Source organism: Leopardus geoffroyi, chromosome A1 (assembly GCF_018350155.1).
Source record: "Leopardus geoffroyi isolate Oge1 chromosome A1, O.geoffroyi_Oge1_pat1.0, whole genome shotgun sequence".
Taxonomy (NCBI): domain Eukaryota; kingdom Metazoa; phylum Chordata; class Mammalia; order Carnivora; family Felidae; genus Leopardus; species Leopardus geoffroyi.
The window spans coordinates 214,813,623-214,832,908 of NC_059326.1; the positions used below are offsets into that span (position 1 = coordinate 214,813,623).

Consider the following 19,286-nt stretch of genomic DNA (forward strand, 5'->3'; position numbering starts at 1 on the left):
ATTTTCTAAAAGATAACAAAGGAGAAAGTTTCCATAGTTTGGGAGTTGATAAATATTTCTTAAATTATCTACATAAAACTTTTCTAATAAAGACCTCTGAAGTGGACTTTGTTAAAATTGATTGCTTGCATTCGTTAAGTCAACAGTAAGAAAGAGAAAAACCAGAGTGGAAGAAGATGTTGGCAGTATATATACCTGAAAAAGGACTCACATCAGGAGTATGCAGAGAGCTCCTTTAAATCAGTAAGAAAAATACAGACAATTTAAAAAATGATGGGCGGGGCGCCTTGGTCACTCAGTCGGTTAAGCATTGAACTCTCGATTTCGGTTCAGGTCATGATCTCACAGTTCACGAGTTCATGAACTCCACCAGCAGTGTGGATCCTGCTTGGGATTCTCCCCCTCTCCCTTTCTCTCTGCCCCTCCCCACTTTCTCAAAATAAATAAACTAAAAAAAAAAAAAAAAAAAAAAAAAATGATGGGCAAAAGTATTGAAGAGGCATTTCACAAAAGAAGATATTCAAATGTCCAGTATGCCTATACAGAGTTGCTCAACATCGTTAATCAGAGAAATTCAAATTAAAACCCAAATGAGATAGTATTAAAAATGAAATAGAATGAATTAACTTAAAAATTAAAGTTAAAAATTTTTAAAGATGAAAATGAAAATTCTTGATGAGGATATTGAGCAGCTGGAACACTTGCATTCAGACGGTGGTTATGTAAAATGAGTCAGTCACTTTGGAATACCATGTAGAAATATCTACTGGAGCTGGATGTACACAAATTCTATGAACTGGTGTTCTACCATAGACACGTACCTAACAGAAATGAAGACTTGTGTGCCTGTAATGACATGTACAGGAATGTTTGTACCCACAACCTAAAATCTGGTATGAACAAATAAATTGTAATATAAATTGTAAATAAGTTGTGATGCCACATGAAGTGGCATATAAGTAATGTCATAAAATAACATCACTACTGCTACATATAGCATAATGGATGAATTTCACAAACATAATGTGGACCAAAAGAAGAGTTCTAGAAAGACTAGGCATAGTATGGACTTATTGCTGGCTATAGAAGGCAGCATATTGGTTACTTTTTTGGAAGTAACATAATGACCTGAGCAGATAGGAAGGAGGCTTCTGTGATGCTGGGATTGTTCTGATAAATTATATCAGAATGGGATTACATGGGTGCGTTCACATTGTGATAATTCATCAAGCCGTACACGTATACTCTGCTCACTTTATGGTGTGTGGAATAGATCTTGATAAAAAAGTTTAATTTATTTAAAAAAGAAAAGATATTTGGCATTTCTATAAAGAAGTCACTGAATTATTTCCTTAAAGCATATAAAAGAAAAAATGAATTTCAAACTGAAGAGATGGTATTCCTGGGTAAATACTGGATTTGTGGGGAGGGTTATGTGAATTATTTGGTAGATAAATAGAATCTGTAGTATGTACAACTTAAAGCAATTCTCCAGTATCAGAAACAATTTTACTCCTTGTTCACAGATGCTAACATAAAACTATAAATGTGTTACACAACTTACTAATCATCACAAGCAGGGAATATGCAAAAAGGAGACAGAATTATTAAAATCCTACAAGCATTCTCTGTTCCGTCAGAAACTCTGTTGACAGGTTCTTTCCTCTTTTATTTGGCATTACACTATTTTTTGAAAGTTCTGATCTTAAAGGAGACAACGGGTAGTAGATAAGTCTCCCGAATATGAGAGCAAATTTCCATAGATCAACCTGTAGGCATTTTGTCGGTGGTAAATTGGTGATGCTTTTTAAAATGGTTTTGAACTTCAGAAAATGTCTCTGTAATGCCACATTACAGGGAGAACTGCAAAAAGGACCCCTTTCCTTCAATGTGCCATTGTACTCTGCTGCTGTTTTGTACCATGAGCTTTATGTGATTTTAACTATTATTGTTTACAATGGTGATGTCTTAATCGTTGATGTAGCAGCCCGAACTTCTTGGTGGAAGCTTCATAATAATTAAAGATATCATTATAATAGTTCCTGGAAAGTAAAGAAATACCAGGGTTCCTTAGGTAGGTTTTTGTGGGAACTAATTGCACAAGGATCAACATATTTCCTATGGGACAGTAGGAGGTAAGATTAAAAAGCACATTTTTGCCACTCCTTCCCCACCCCCCACCCCAGCCCAGTCCCCTGCTGCTGCTACTACCTTGTGACTAACAAGTAAACAAACAAGGCTTACTTGTTTGTTTTGGTTTTAATTTGATCACTCACAGTGTCACCCTATTCTCCCCACATCCTTGATGGCATTATCTCAGGCTGGGAAATACACATAACATGTACTAAACATGCATGTTGTCCTTGATAACATTTCTTTTTGAAGGGCATTTTAACTTTTTGCAATGCCTATTACTATGAAAACAATTAAATTTAGTAATATATTTAATGGAGGAAGGAATTTTGCAAAAATTTGAGCATTTCTGTGCACTGTGGTTTGTTCATTATTATTCTTTAGCATCATGTCATAGTGGTTTCCATTTCTATGAAAGTGATTTTAGTTGAAATTTTCTTTCCTTGAACGGTAATAGTTTATTAGTGCTGTTTTTTTTTGTTTGTTTGTTTGTTTTTTAAGAAAATAGTGGTTGTTCTCGGGGAAAGAATGATGAGTGATTATATTAATTCAGATGTCTTTCTTCCTGTTTTACTAAAATGCAGACATTATTTAATGATTTCAAAAACTTCATCTGACCATATAGGTTAAATAATCCTTGTCTTCCTTCTTATTATTAAGTTAATGACCATGCATTGTGTATGTTCATATGTAGATCGAACCTCTTTTTCTTAGGATTGAATTTTATGATGTCTGCCATAAGGAAAAGTTCTAATATTTATTTACTGACTTTATTTCTTACAGGAAATAGAATATGAACTATCCCAACTGATCAATTTTTCTAGACTTCAAGAAGATGAAAATATAAAATAGAGTTTCATACTTTTTTAGAGATTTTATACTATAAATAATCACATTACTCTCAACTTGAGAATCCTATGGACCAGCTAACAAATGTTCTGTTACTAGCCTTTGCATGTCTGACAACTAAAAATGACTTAATTCTATTGATGATTACTTTAAAAACAAAAAAGGTACCACAAAATGGAATTTGCATATCTGAAACATGAAAATCATCAAAAACTTAATAGAAAGCATTAGCAATTATTACCATATGGTATAATTTTATCCTGAATTTGTTTAAAGGATTAAAGATGAGGAGCTACAGTACCAAGATGTGTTTCACAGAGAATATTTAATATATAATATTTTAAACTTTATATTGGCGAAAGGATTTGAAAATATGCTTTTTTAAAAAGAATAACTTTAAAGTAGAATAAATATACAAAAATTAATCTCCTAAATTATAATTTTAGCAGGTAAAAATGTACAAAATGCATACATTTCATTGACCTCCTTCCGAAGTGAGCAAGCTGTTAACTATTCACTGGAAAGATTGGCTTTACTACATTTTGACGGGGAGGTAAAACACAATGGGAGAAGAGTATGGGGGTATCTGGAAGAGATACTAGGAAACAATTATTTTTCTTTATTTTCCTAATTGAGATGAACATTTTGCAAGTTATGAGTTCACCTGGATAGGGACAAGGGCAGAGTTCTGGAGAGCTCTCTGAATATCCTTTTTGGACATTAGTCTATATATTTGGAGATTCAGTTTCATAACACATTTTAGCTGCATCTGATATTCTTTTAATGGTACTCCGGGAATTCTTGAGCTGTAGAAATGGGTATTCCTTCTCCCCAAGTAGAACTGACCATTCCTTTCTTCTCCTGTGGTATCCTTTTTACAGCGAATAGACATGTTGTACCCATTGGTTTATGCATTTATCTCTCTCCCCCAGATTGTAATGTGAATAAGGTGTGTCTTCACAGCTCCAGGTCTATCACACTGCCTCAGCACAAATGTGTGTTCAGTTAAGTGATTTGTAAATGATTACGTGGATGAATAAATGCTTTAGCAAAGCATACCTCATTGACTCACAGATGTGTACATAACACTGTGATGTCAATCCGGCAAATGATTTTAGAGGACTATCCAAGAACTAAGTATAATCAATTAACTCCTGGGTAGTTGGAAAACATCTCAGAAAGCAAACCTGTCCAAGCAATAAGTTACTGAGAGCACATACATAACACCAATCGGAAATTAATAAACCGCCATACATTTTGGCTTTGAATGTGTCAAATTAGGAGTAACTGTTCTTACAGCCACAGTGGTTTAATGAATACAGATTCTACACAAGGTTTGTAAAACTGAACAATGACTGTCAAACATATTAAGACTTCTATGAAAATATTTATCGATACGAATATGAGGAAATGTCTGGCATGCTATGGATTGGTGTTGGTCATAGATCCTAGCTATACAGTGATGCAAAACAACCAGGAACCTTACATGAGACCAGCATCTTTAGAGAACTGAGACAGAGGCATCTCCTACAGCTGAGAGTTTTACTGCTTCTGCAGGACTAAGGCACTGACCTTAATGTAGAAACTGCACTATACATATGTTATCCACTAGAGCACCTACTAATTATACTTTTGTTTTAGAACTTTGATATATGACACTGGGAGATTTTTTATGGTATTGAAGATTCAATTTTAGCATTTCTTTTTTCTATACTAAGCCAATTATTTATTTCAAGATCTTGCATGACAGTTAAAGGAACAATTCATTAGTGTGGTGGTTAGTAGGAGAGGAGTCAGAAATAACCACTCTTTTTGGAAGTAGAGTTGGAGCATATCACAGTGGGCACAGGATCAAGGCTGCTGTGCACCAACCCTTAATGGGTGTTTTGAGTACATGATGGTAGGATTGGGGCTGATTATTTGGGCCATTTGGACATCTGCCTCTGCCATACGGTATTGCTTTTTTGGCAGAAGCTGCCAGAGCTACTTTCCAAGTTTGCACCTGATCACGGACAGGACTCTGTTTCTTGTTCTTTTATATTTTGTCTCTTCAAGCCCTATCATTGCACTCTGGATAAATGCTTTCTGTAGGTTCTGTGGGATAAACCCTTTACTACCCAACACTGAAAATAAATGTTGGGAATGAACCTAGCCCCTAACTCTCTACTGCATCCTTAAATTCTCTCACAGTTTTCTTATACCAAATTATGCGATGTACAAATACTGAATGATTTGTGGTAAAGGGGAAAAGTTACACACAGCAGACAAATAAAGCCCAGACCACTTACAATTTCCTGCACTCATGTATTTCTTTTCATTCTCATTTTTGATACTTTCCCTACATTTCATTTCACTTTTGTACTTTGGCAAGCACACACATTCAGCTGCAGGTATTTTTTTTCCTTTGACCTTAATAAGAATGAATCCCCAATTTTTATTCAAATGAAAGGATTTCCAAATATAGGGGTTGGAATCAGTTGTGAACACACAGAATATAATGAAATGAACGAAGTGAGAATAAAAAGTAGACAGGAGAAGAGGACAGAAAAAAACCTTACAAAACTAATGAAACAAATATTGAAGGCATATGATAAAGTCATAAGTGATGTTAGCATGTTCATTATAAATTAGGTGGCATTTCTTCTCATTTCTGCATCTTCTCATCTCTGAACCTGTTATAGCTACACAGGTTCAGTTTATGCTAGTCATTGTGGTAAGCTGATTAAGAGCTCTGAAGCCCCATCCATCATTAAACCATCTCAATGTATTATTAAAACAACAAAATGACTTTTCCTCCAGGCAGACAATAAAACAAACTGCAACAACTTCATGCTGTGTCTATACAACAGAGAATGAATGGAAATTTCTCTCCCTCCACTTATTTTGATCAATGTGCATACCTAAATGAGAGAGCTGGAACTACATTTTTACTTTGTGGCTTGAAGAACCTGTACAGTTGTCATCTTGATCAGATCAGAACACTAAGTGTCAAAAATTTTTGGTTGCTTTTGATTTGGCCTAATTATATATTGTAGAGAGATTTTAGCTTTTTAGAATTAGTTATCTCTTCTTCAGTTTTTTTTTAAATCAACTGACCCACAAAATAATGAGACAAAGGAAGATACCTATTTTTGAATGGAAGGAATGTAAAGAAATTAACATGTTCAGAGATTCTTAGATCAGATGGTCAAAAAGATATGGAAGAATTAGATAGAGCACTCTGGGATTTATTTTCTGTACCCCCATTGTTTATTCATTCATAAAACATGAATAATACTAGGTACCTTCCCGGTACTGTTGCAGACACATATAGAAGCTATAGTCCCTTCTATCAGGAAACTTAAAATCCAAAGAGAGAGAGGCAGAAAAAGAAATGATTGCTAACACTATAAAGGGAAGGAGTAATGCATGAGTTGCAAGACACTGTAGGATGAAATGGAGGTGGACTTAGGATTCAGAGGTTTCCCACTGAAGTTAATAATGATAATTATCATGAATGCCCACTATGTATTAGGCACTGGATTAAATTCTTTGCTTGCATTAATTCATTTAACCTCCAACAAAATTTTGAGACTGGTAGTCATTATTTTCATTTCACGTGAGTAACATGTTCAGAGAGACCTTTTCCCCAAAAACCTTAAGTAGAAAAACATAATTTGAATCTAGGTCTGTCTGATTTGATAGTTCCTGAAACCTCACTTTCAACATACACAAATTCCTTACAGACTTACTTATCCCAGCCCCCACTAACTGAAAAGTTTATAATCAGTCACTCCTCACAATCCCAGGGTAGTTCTTTCTGCCCACAGGCCCTGTTCCTGTGCTTTAATAAAAGCACCTTTTTGTACTGTGAAAAAAACAAAAACAAAACTAAATACTAACGGATGGCCTCTGGTTAATTTTCCACCAGGAATTTCAGTTCTAGGTGTGTGCATTTAGAGGGTGCTCATTTGTGTACATAAAGAGGTTGAGACCAGGAAGTTTACTGCAACAATGTTCATTAAAAAAAAAAAAAAAAAAAGACTTGTAATAAGCTAATTGTCTACTAATGAGGGAATATTTTTAAGGAATCTTAGGTATTTATTAAGAGAATCATGTGAAATACTGTAGACCATCTGGATTCAAAACCCAACTCTGCTGTTTCCTTACAGTGTGACCTTAGGGAAGTAGCTAAACTTGCCTGTGACTTGATTTTCTCATCTGTAAAATGACAATGATAAGAATATATAACTTATTTGTAAGAACTAAAAAGGAAACAACACAAGTAAAACACCCAAAGTGTCTTGCACATAAGTGTTCAATAAATGTCAGTTAGTATTATGTAATGGGCCTTCTGCATAATTATTATAAGTACTCAAAACGGAAAAATAGTTCTCAAGGCAATGTATAAAAGCACAGTAGAAAAGGATACCTGACAAAATCTCACCTCCCTCTCCCCCCTCCAAGAGCCCTTCAAAGCATCAATACAGCTCTTATAACCATCCAAGTCATTAGCAGTCATGTCTACACATCTGTTAGGGAAATAAAAAGTGACTTGGGTGAGGTAGCAGGGAGGAATATCTATTAAAGTTATACTTTTCATTTACTTTGACATAAACATGTACATATATGAATATGTGTGTGCCTTTCTAAAACTGGAGTAAGGCCAAGTTCTGTTGTTCCACTGAGAACAAAAATACATTCTGGAAAAATTTCAAATGTGCTCCTGCCAAATATGGCTTTCATCCTATTTTCAAACAAATATTGATGTCTTTTGCTAGCAGGATTCTTTAAAAGAGTAATGAAGCATAAATGTTTTTCTGTCACTAAAATTATGTGCCTCTTTGGGGGATATTTAGATTTTCGTAAGTTCCTTGGGATTTCTTAGCATTCATGATTTTGATGGGTATTTTTGAGTAATAGAACTGCTTCTTTAAGTTCCTTCATCCTTGTGGATATAATTAATACCATCATTTGCTCTATGCCAGAATGCATGTTTTGTCTTCCTTCTTAGGCATAAGAGCTAGGCCATGTTTTGATTGCTTCTGCAGGAAGGTATAGCCAGCCTGGCACCATTGATTCTAGTGCATTTTTTCTCCAGCCATGTCAATTATTTTGCTTAGACTAGAGGAGTCTCAGCAAGGCTTATGAAAAGCATGGACTCTCTGAAAGTGTGAGGAATGTCCTGGGATGTAAGTTCCTGGAATGTCATGAGAAAAGGATTTGGGGGAAAACAAAGAAACTCTGGTATGTAAGGTTTCAGAAGTTCAAGAGAATGAACATCTGTCTCTTGATGGTACCACATTTAGGACATTGCAGTGAGACTTACTATTTGAGGTCCTAGGTAGCAAAAAGAGAAAATGTTCCACTTAAATATTTTTAACATTATTAATAAAATAAGTGTGTACTGACTTTTCAGCTTATAAAGCTCTTTCACATTTATTTTATCTTTATGCAAAACTCACAAAATAGTTCAATTTCTTTGTATCTTATTAAAGAAAGCTGATTCTTTCTCTAAAGATAATCAAACTTTCAAAATGACATGCAATCCTCCCCCCAAGACTCTAATATTTCTGATAAATTAAGACAACTTTTAAAATTAAATCACTGCTTTCCTTATAACAACGTTACTTTGAGCAGAAACCTTTTAGGTTCACATGGACCTGTAAAGAACCATGGCTTTAGAAAAAGAAGGTTTACCTTAATACTTTTTTATCATTAGCTGTAGACTTTGCAAATTAGTGTAACATTACCTTCCATTTAAAATCTTTTTCAACTATAAAATTTTCAAACTGTTTCTTTTTTTAGTAAAATTTTTTGATCGTAGATTTTATTCAGTCATCTTTTTAGAATATGTTTTAAGATAACTCACTTTTTTTCTGATTTTTATGTCTAAAATGCAAATCTAGCTTTTTCTTATAAAATTTAGAAATGATATAATGCAAGAGAAAATACGTCAGTCAGAATTCTATCATCTAGAATGAAAAGAAAAGTTAATATTTTGGTTTATATATTTCCAGAAGTGTATGTAGATATACTTTTAAAACACAGGTGCTATGCAGAGTGTTTTATAACCCATTTTTTCAAGTAATTTTTGTAAGCATTTTCTAGGTTATTAGATGAATTTTAAAATATGACTTTAAAATTTCATGGTGTTTTCTGGTATGCCACTATCAAAGTTATTTTATTTACTCCCTATTCCTTATCATTTAGATTGCTTACTAATTTTGCTTTTAAAACCAGTGCTAAAATAAACATCTTTATATATTCATCTTTTCCCACTTGTCTTATGTGTTGTTTTATTCAACAAACTTGGAAAAGTGTCATTCTGAAATAAAGACTTATATCCTGAAAAGACACCTTCAGCATATGGTCATATTTCCCCGGAAAGACTACTAATTTACACTGTCACCAGCAGATTTCTTCTAAAAAATTTTTTTGGGGGGGGCAGAGTTGACACATAATGTTACATTAGTTTCAGGTGTACAACATAGAGATTCAGTTTCTCTATACATAATGCTATGCTCATCACAAGTTTAGCTACCATCTGTCACCATACAATGCTATCACGGTATCATTGACGATATTCTCTATGCTGTGCCTTTCATTCCTTATTCATTCCATAACTAAAAGCCTGTATCTCCCATTCCCCTTCACTCATTTTGCCTATTCTCCCATTCCTCTTCCCTCTGGTGGCTTTGAGTTTGCTTTCTGTATTTATAGGTCTGATTCTACTTTTTGTTTGTTTATTCATTTGTTTTGTTTTCTAGATTCCACATATGAGTGAAATCATTTAGTATTTGTGTTTTTCAGTCTGACTTCTTTCATTTAGCATAATACCCAATAGGTCTATCTATGTTGGTGCAAATGGAAACATCTCATCTTTTTTATGTTATTTATTTACTTTGAGAAAAAACATGCACATGAGCCAGGGAGGGGCAGAGAGAGAGGGAGAGAGGATCTCAAGCAGGCTCCTGCTGTTAACATAGAGCCGACACGGGGCTCGATTCTTTATGGATGCATAATATTCCTGTGTGTGTGTGTGTGTGTGTGTGTGTGTGTGTGTACACATCTTCCTTTTTCATTTGTCTATTGATGGACATTTAGTTTGCTTCCATATCTTGGCATTGTAACTAATGCTGCAGTAAACATAGGGGTACATATATCTTTTCAAATTGGTGTTTTCGTTTTCTTTGGATAAATACCCAGTAGTAGAATTATTTGATCATGTAGTATTTTTATTTTTAATTTTTTTGAGAAGTCTCCATACTGTTTTCCATAGTGGCTATGTCAGTTTACATTCCCGCCAACAGTAAATGAGGGTTTCTCTTTCTCCACATCCTTGCTAACACTTGTTATTTTTTTTAATTTCAGCCATTCTGACAGGTGTAAGGTGATATCTCATTGTGGTTTTTGGTTTGCATTTCCCTGATGATTGGTGATGTTGAGCATCTTTGCATGTGTCTGTTGGCCATTTGTATGTCTTCTTTGAAAAAATGTCTATTCAGGTCATCTACCCATTTTTTAATAGAATTTATTTTAGCTTTTTGATGCTGAGTTGTTTAAGTTCTATATGTATATTTTGGATATTAACCCCTTATCTGATATATCATTTGCAAATATCTTCTCCTATTTCGTAGGTTGCCTTTTGATTTTGTTGATGGCTTCCTTCACTATGCAAAATCTTTGTTTCAAGGAGCCCCAACAGTTAATTTTTGCTTTTGTTTCCCTTGCCTTATAAGCCATACCTGGAAAAATGTTGTTACAGCTAATGTCAGAGAAGTTACTGCCTGTGTTCTCTTTTTGGGTTTTTTATGGTTTCAGGTTCACATTTAGGTCTTTAACCCATTTTGAGTTTTAATTTTAATGTATGGTTTCACCAACAGATTTAAGTACCAATATGCACTCACCCACAACTATATTGGTATAAACATTTAAAAAAATCTTTGCCAGTTTTTAAGTGAATAAATGAACAGCATTGTTACTTTAATTATATTTCTTTGATTTATGTTGAAGTACAGTATAACATATTATACTAAAATGAGCCTTAATTATGCATTCTTCACTGTTGTAAGAGACTCATTCTATTTGGTATTTCGGTTGGTATAAATTTTGAAGTATGTATTGGTACAGGAGAAAGGAAGAGGTGAATTTCACAAGAAAGAACAAGTTGCATTAAGTTATAGGTAGAATTGATGAGACTTGAGGGAATGTAGTAAGTGTGATAGCTGCAATCCTCAGGAACTTGAAGAAATGTGACTGATGTCCTGAATGGATAAATAAATACTGAAGAACATGAAGAACTTGTCATCTGAGAAAGAGGGAATTATCTTTTTTAGAGAAAAAACACTTTTAAATTGGAATGATCACTTCATGTGACATCTTCTCGGTGAAGTAGAGGTGAAAGAATCTTTTGAAAGCAAAGATTTGAATCTGAGGAAAAGTGAAAGGTGCACCAGACTTTCAAGTTGAGAAGTTCAAAAACAAGTACTTCCACAGTGTTACAGAAATTCTACAAAATGTCGGTAAAATATGACAGGAAGTGGAGGGGGTGTGAAACAAACACAAAGAAAGTATAACAATAATCCTTAATTTATTTAATGTAGTCGTTTTTGTAGATATGATAAGGACTTGAAAGCTGTGAATCCTCTCCTTAGATAAGTGTGTATTCATCATATTTTACAAACAATTTTAGCTAGTAAGATAATTCTCCATGGAATTATGGATCTTTACTCATTAAGGGGATACATAAGACTTCCTCCCTAAATCTGTTACCAACCTGGGGCTGCTGTACATCTTGATGGAAAATGGAATCTTCAGAAACATGATAATGTCACCATAGTGGCTTGTAGGTTTAAATATTTTTAAAAAGGTAAGAATAAATGGCAAGGCATAGAAACTCATTTACTTTCTTTGGTTATTACTTTGTTTTTCTACTGTTCTCAGACTCATCTTTGGTGAATCTCCTTTCTTTTCCCTTCATATCTAAACTTCTAATGAATGCAGGTATGTTCCTTGGTTGGTAATTGCCTTTACCCTTGAAAATTAGGCATGAACTAGGTAGGATGCTTGAAAATGAGAGATGGAATAGTTTTTTTCAGGGTGGCTTCTACTAGAGACCTTAAGCCAAAAGTCCAAAAATGAGTTGTTTAGTTTCATCTATGATCCCACCCATGTTCCTTTAGAAGGGCAAAAGCCAGGTCTACTGCAACAAATAAAGGGACTACATGCGACTCATATACAGTTACTTCAATCTGCAAAGATGCATTGAGAATTGGTAAAGAACATGACTCATATGTGAATTTCATTCATGATAAATCCCTTCTCTTCATAAAGAATTGAAAGGAAATTAACTCCTCATGGTATTTACTGAAAATGTTTATGTCTTGTCTAAGGTTATGTTTATCCAACTGAGAAAGAGCAGAGTACGTTATTTTCTGCTATACTAATGCCAATATTAATATCAGTGTGGATTTTTTTCATGGTTGATTTGATCATTTCTTTGGAGATGGGCCATTTGTGTAAAATGATAACAGACAAGTGGAATCAATTCTAGTGTATTGACAAGGTTTATTGTCTTCTCAGAAATCATTTGAAAAGAAAGACATGTGAATTTTACTTAGGAGAAAACTGATTTTGGTTATAAAAGTCCTTATGCTCTTTGAGTCACCTGCCAGAAACATTTGTATCATTAAGAATGTATTTTATGTATAATATGATTTGAGTATTACAGGTATAACCTGGGTTTATAGAAATCCAGGTTAAAATAGAAAGATTTCAGATAACAAAAGTAACAAAAAGAAAACAAACATATGAAATTATAATCTTGGAAAAGTTATAACTGAGATAATGTTGAGTATTTAGGCACTAGACATTTAGTACTGAATCGTATGAGCATTGTACTTTGACAGAAATTAAAACAACTAGATGGAATCCATTAAAGATGCAGATGCAGGTAAAGTCACCTATCTCAACCCTGTATAAACAGATACATATGACAATCGGAAAAAAAAAAGCTGGTACAGCAAAATTGATAGAAAGGCTGAAGCTTGCAGTGCATCTATAGAAATGATATCTGAGGATACTACAAGAAGATATAACAATTTTTAATATTTATTCATCCAACATGGGACATCCAAATAGTAAAACAGTTTATAACAAGAATAAGGGAACTGATTGATAGTAATTCAATAATAGTAGGGGACTTGAACACATCACTTACATCAAGGAACAGATCCTCTAAACAGAAAATCAACAAGAAAACAGTGGTTTGGGTTTTTTTTTTTTTTAGAAATTTTCTTTAATGTTTTCATTTATTTTTCAAAGAGAGGGAGAGAGACACACACACAGAGCGAGTGGGAGAGAGACAGAGAGAGAGGGAGACACAGAATCTGAAGCAGGCTCCAGGCTCTGAGCTGTCAGCACAGAGCCCGACATGGGGCTCAAACTCACAAACCATGAGATCATGACCTGAGCCGAAGTCGGACACTCAACTGACTGAGCCACCCAGCTGCCCCAGAAAACAGTGGTTTTGAATGACATGCTGGACCAGATGGATTTAACAGATATATTCAGAACATTCTACCCTAAAACAACAGAATACACATTCTTTTAAAGCGCACAAAGAACATTCTTAAGATTAGATCACATATTAAGCCACAAAAAAGTCTCAACAAATTAGAAAAAAATAGAAGTTATACCATGCATCTTGTCTGAGCACAACACTATGAAGCTAGCAATCAACCACAAGAAAAAAATCTGTAAAAAGCACAAATATAAAAAGGTTAAATAACATGCTTCTAAACAATGAATGGATCAACCAAGAATCAAAGAAATAAAAAATTATGTGGAGAAAAATGAAAATGAAAACACAACTGCCAAAATCTTTGGGATGCAACAAAAGAGGGCGTAAGAGGCAAGTTTATAGCAATGCAGGCCTACCTCAATTTTTGATTTTTTTCTTTGATATTTACAATTGTTATATCTTCTTGTTGGATTGTCCCCTTTGTTATTAGTATCCTTCTTTGTCTCTTGTTTCAGTCTTTGTTTTAAAGTCAATTTTTGTCCAATATAAGTATTGTCACCCTGGCCTTCTTTTGACATCCACTTGCATGATTAATGTTTCTCTACATCCTCACTTTTGGTCTGCATGTGTTTTTATGTCTGAAATGAGTCTTTTATACACAGCATATGGATGGGTCTTTTTTTAATTATTCATTCTGTTATCCTATGTCTTTTGAGTGAAGCATTTAGTCCATTTACAGTCAAAGTAATTACTAGTAGGTATGTATTTTTTGCCATTTTATCACTTATTTTGTGGCTGTTTTTGTAGTTTTTCTCTGACTCTTTATCCTCTTGACCTCTTTCATAATTTGCTGGCTTTCTTTAGTGGTATACATGGATTCCTTCCTGTTTACTCTTTGCATGTCTATTACTGGTTTTTGATTTGTGTTACCCCATTAGGTCCATATATAACATTTCTGAATATAGCAGCCTGTACTAAGCTGATAGTGGCTTGAGTTTGAACCCATTCTTTACTCCTCTCCCCTCCATGTCCTAGGTAAATAGTGTCATATTTCACATCCTTTTATTTTGTGACTCCTTTGACTGATTTTTATAGATATACTTCTTTTTACTGCTTTTGTGTTTCCTATTCTTCATACTCCTACTTAATTTTTTCTTTCCACTGAAAGAGTCCCCCTTAACATTTCTTTTAGGGCTAATTTAGGGGTTATGAACTCCTTTAGCCTTCATTTGTGAAACTCTTTATCTCTTCTTCTATGCTGAATGATAGTCTTGCTGGATAGAATTTTCTTGGCTATAGATTTTTCCCATTCAGCATTTTGAATATATCATGTCACTCCCTTCTGGCCTTCAAAGTTTCTGCTGAAAAACCTGATAACCTAATGGGGTTTCCCTTGTATGCACCTGTCTTATATTCTGTAGCTGTTTTTGTTGAATTATTTTTTTTTTGGTTATTTTATTTTATTTTATTTTACTTTTATTCCAGTACAGTTAACATATAGCTGATTTTAATTTAAAAAAAAAATTCTCTCTTTATTGCTGCTTTTTGCCATTTTACTTACTATGGGTCTGGGTGTACACCTCCTTGGGTTGATGTTGTTGGGGGATCTCTGTGCCTCCTGGATTTGGATATCTGTTTCCTTCCCCAGATTAGAGAAGTTTTCAGCTATTATTCAAATGAATATTCTGCCCCCCACCTCTTCCCCTCTCTTCTCCTTCTGGCATTCCTATAATGCGAATGTTATTACACTTGATGGAGATACTGAGTTCCCTAAGTCTTGTTCTCATTTTGCATAATTTTTTTCTCTCACCTGCTAAGCCTGATTACTTTTCATTACTCTGTCTTCCAGGTCACAGATTTGTTCCTCTGATTCCTCTAGCCTGCTATTTATTCCATCTAATGTATTTTTAATTTCATTTAATGTATTTTTCATCTCTGATTGGTTCCTTTTTATCTCTTTGTTAGGGGTGTCATTGATGTCCTTCACTCTTTTCTCAAGTCCAGTGAGTATCTTTATATTTATTACTTTAAATTCTCTATCAGGTGTGTTACTTATATCTGTTTCATTTATATTTCTAGCTGTGGCTTTGTCCTATCCTTTTATTTGGGACAAATTACTCTGTCTTTTCATTTTGTCTAAGTCTCTGTGCCTGCTTCTCTGTGTCAGGAAAGTCACCTATGTCTTCTGCTCTTGAAAGGAACGACCTTATGAAGAATAGGTCCTGTAGTGTCCTACAGTGCAGTATCCCCTGTTCCCTAGAATGTGGCATCTCAGGGGGTGTCTCCTATGTGTGTTGCATGAATCCTGCAATTTTGTTCTGGCCACTTTTTTCTTCAGTCCAGTTGTCTGCAGCGACTCTCTTTGCCTGTTGTGGGCAGTGTTTGGTCCCTGGCCAGGGTGGGGCACGCAGTTATAACAAGGTGCAAGCATGTCTGCTTGTAAAATGAAAACTCCCATAGCCACCATTACGACCTGGGCCATGTGGGCAGGGTGTGCACCTCATCCTTTGCAGGGGCCACCACCACGGCCAGCAGGATGGAGGCTCTGCAAAACACACAGGTGGGGGGACCTCAATGTTGGGAAGGTTTGTGCCAGTCTTTTGAGTGTGGGGATCCACAAAGCTGGGACTGAGGCAAGCATGGCTGCAAAGGGAAGATCCAACATAGGGCAGTGGGGGCAGGGCTTGGCGTAAGCAAGTTAGGTAGTGAATATCAGCACTATGCTGGTTTCTTCAAGTGGCTATGTGTTTGTGCTGGGGGACAGGGAAGGGAGATAGCACCTGCCAGCTCCTTTGTTTTTGAAGGATTCTCTGTCTAGGACACACTCTGGATTGAGTAAACTACTCTCCCTCTTGTATGTCCCAGGCATTTTTGAAACTGTTTCTTCTACACTGTATCTCCTCTGGCTATTTGTTTTGCTGTCTTTATAAAGGCAGGACTTGGCTTCCTATTGCTCTCCAGGCTCTCCCAGAACCAAGCCTGCTGATTTGTAAAATTCCAGGCTTTAATTCCCTCTGGTTATAAGAACTCAGGAAATTTGGCCCCTCTCACTTTCAATGCCAAATACTATGGGGATTCATTTTTCTACCTGGGCTCCCAGATGTGATAGTTGTTTCTCACTTTTCGCTGTGTCTGCAACTCCCCTCCACCATCCCCCACCAATTGCGTATGGCCGTAGTCTTGTTTGCTTCCCACCACATCTCTGCTCTTCCTACCCTCTTAGTTGTGGCCTCTTTTCTACCTTTAGTTGTGGAGTTTCTTCTGACAGTCTTTGGGTCATTTTCTGGGTTATTTATGCTGACGTGTTACCTAGTTGTATACATGGAATGAGGTTACCTTGGGTTTCTCTTAGTCTGCCATCTTCCCAGCCTCTAAGTCAAAAGCACCATTATCTTGATGGGCACTGAGTAATATACGGAACTATTAAATCATTATGTTAAAAAAAAAAAAGAAGGATTCCTGGTTGGCTCTTCCGTAGAGTATGAGACTTTTGATCTTGGGGTTGTGGTTTGAGCCCCACTGGGCATAGAGATTACTTAAAAAAATAATTGAAAAAGCCTATAAATGATATCTGCATTAATATAATACCACAGGGAGGGCGATTAATTTTTTACCACAACAATTTTGTATTGTAATTATGCCTAGTTTATAACTGAAAACATATATTATTAGAAAAATCACTTACAGTCCCTGCTTCACATCAATGCATCTAGTTTTCCCAACATAAAAAATTTGGTGATAAAAATTTAATTGGAAGTCACTTATATAATATCTTTGGAATTTTTTGAGAACTTCAAAGACTAATCAAAAAAATTATAGAACAAAAGAAAATAGGGATTGTGGCAATGACACAAACATAGCAAAATAAAGATGGGGGCTATATATTTAAGATCTGTATGTGTGTGTATGTATATATACCTCTATATTCTTTTGCTTGCTTTTAAGTTTTGATGAAACTAAAAACTTTAACTCAGTGTTTAATTAACAATCCAAAAAAAGGTTATTTTCCCTATGAGCCAGAAACATGTGCTATAGAGGCTGACGGATGCTAAGGCAGTTACAGTATTGGGAGATGGGAGACTCCTCTAATGGGCAACTTTGGCTTGAGGTCAAACTTTGTCTAACTTTCTTAAAACCCCCATGCTGTCTACAATCCTCATACCCAGCTTTTCATTCTTTCCTCTCCCCTCACCTGGGGCAGACTTGCATCATGTTCTATCAGCTCTCTCAGCCACTCCAACTTCTTTCCGAATTTCCCTCATAGATGTTAACCCTAATAAATTTTTGCACAGATAATTCTATCTTGGTATCATGTGCTTCTCACAGTATCCAAATAACACATGTGGTATCAGGAGCTATCCAACAAAACAAGCAATAAGACATGGACTTACACTGGATTATTCGTTGCCTGGTGGGTGAAGAGGACATTGTCCTGTTTGGTAGGTGAGGTAACAATACTCCTTTGTACAATCTGTGTTAACTGCTCAAGATTACACTGATGGTGAATTTTATTCGTAATGACAGGAAAATGTCAGGGTGGAGGTGAATGCTGTGACAGGGTTTAAGGATTCAGGCATTTGAAAGTTTTGAGTTAACAGTGCCTACAAAGATAGCGGAGTTGGCTGGTTACTTCCAAGTTGTATTGATGCCTGCCAGAGAGATAGAAAGGGACTGAGGGCTATCAACGAGCTTTGGTATCTTATAAAGAGGTCTTTATCCCTTGTGGTGAAAACACAGACAGAACTGTGCAGCAGGCTAAAGATCTAATACAGTTGCAAAGCTCCAATGGTACTTGAATGATCACCCAATGCTCTGCTTTGTTATGGCAAGGTCAGGATGCTGGTTGGGAAAATTGGGGATGCCGAAACATAGAATGGGGCTGTCTTGACCAAGGCCCCCGAGGATGTGTCTCCATTTGCCCACAAGCATTTTGGGATTCAGAAGTAGACTATCCTTCCTGAGAAAGAGCTATCATTTTTACTGTAGGTCTTGTGTTGGGCTGTGGTGTAGTGGCACAGCAGTGCTCTCCACCACCAGCAGCTGCTTGATCAAGTGATGGCTGGTGGTAGGCACTGTGTTCTTCCTGCTGGCTCTACTGCTCTGGTTAAGCAGCTGATGAGCTCATTTCTGCAGGACATGAACTGCATATGCCAGGCCTACTATGTGGCTCTAATATGCAGTGGTAGAGGTGCCAGTGCCCTTGGGGTGCTGCTCAGTGGCCTTGGGCTGCTGGCCACTGGCCTGATGCTAGCTGGGTAGCAGCTGCCCTTGCTCTGCCATTGGCTGCCATGCTGTTCATGGGCATAGCTTGGCTGCTTCAGGTTTTCTCTGGCTGCTGGGCTTGCTGCTGTATCAGGCGGGTGTGAGTGGACACTGCCTTCCCATCCGTGAGGCCAGCCCCTCCACCCACAGAGACCATGCTGACAATGGCAGAATTTCCCGCATGTCAGGATGGTTATCTGCTGGATGAGACCACATTTAGCATTGTCATTCTCATCTGACCCAGCCAGAATCCTCTGTCTTACCACCTGCCTCAGTGTCCACATAAATGTGTGAGGGCATGAATGAGTGAGTGAGTGTGTGTGTGTGTATGTATGTGAGTGTGTGTGCATGTATGCATATGCATATGTGTGAAGGGAATAGTGCGTATATGTGAGTGTGTTCCCAGAACTGTATAGCCCTTCTTTGGGATTGAATGATGTGTGATTAAGAGCTGATGTATACCTACACATCCACACCTTGGGAAGAGAAATGTGTGTCTCTTTAGAATTCTGTGTTTGTGTCCACAGAACAGTCAGAG

The 19,286-nt window shown here is 36.1% G+C and overlaps 1 pseudogene; it reads left to right on the plus strand.

Moving 5' to 3' along the window:
- Positions 1-17,867: 17,867 nt before the first annotated feature.
- Positions 17,868-18,987, plus strand: LOC123582832 (annotated as a pseudogene).
- Positions 18,988-19,286: the final 299 nt, after the last annotated feature.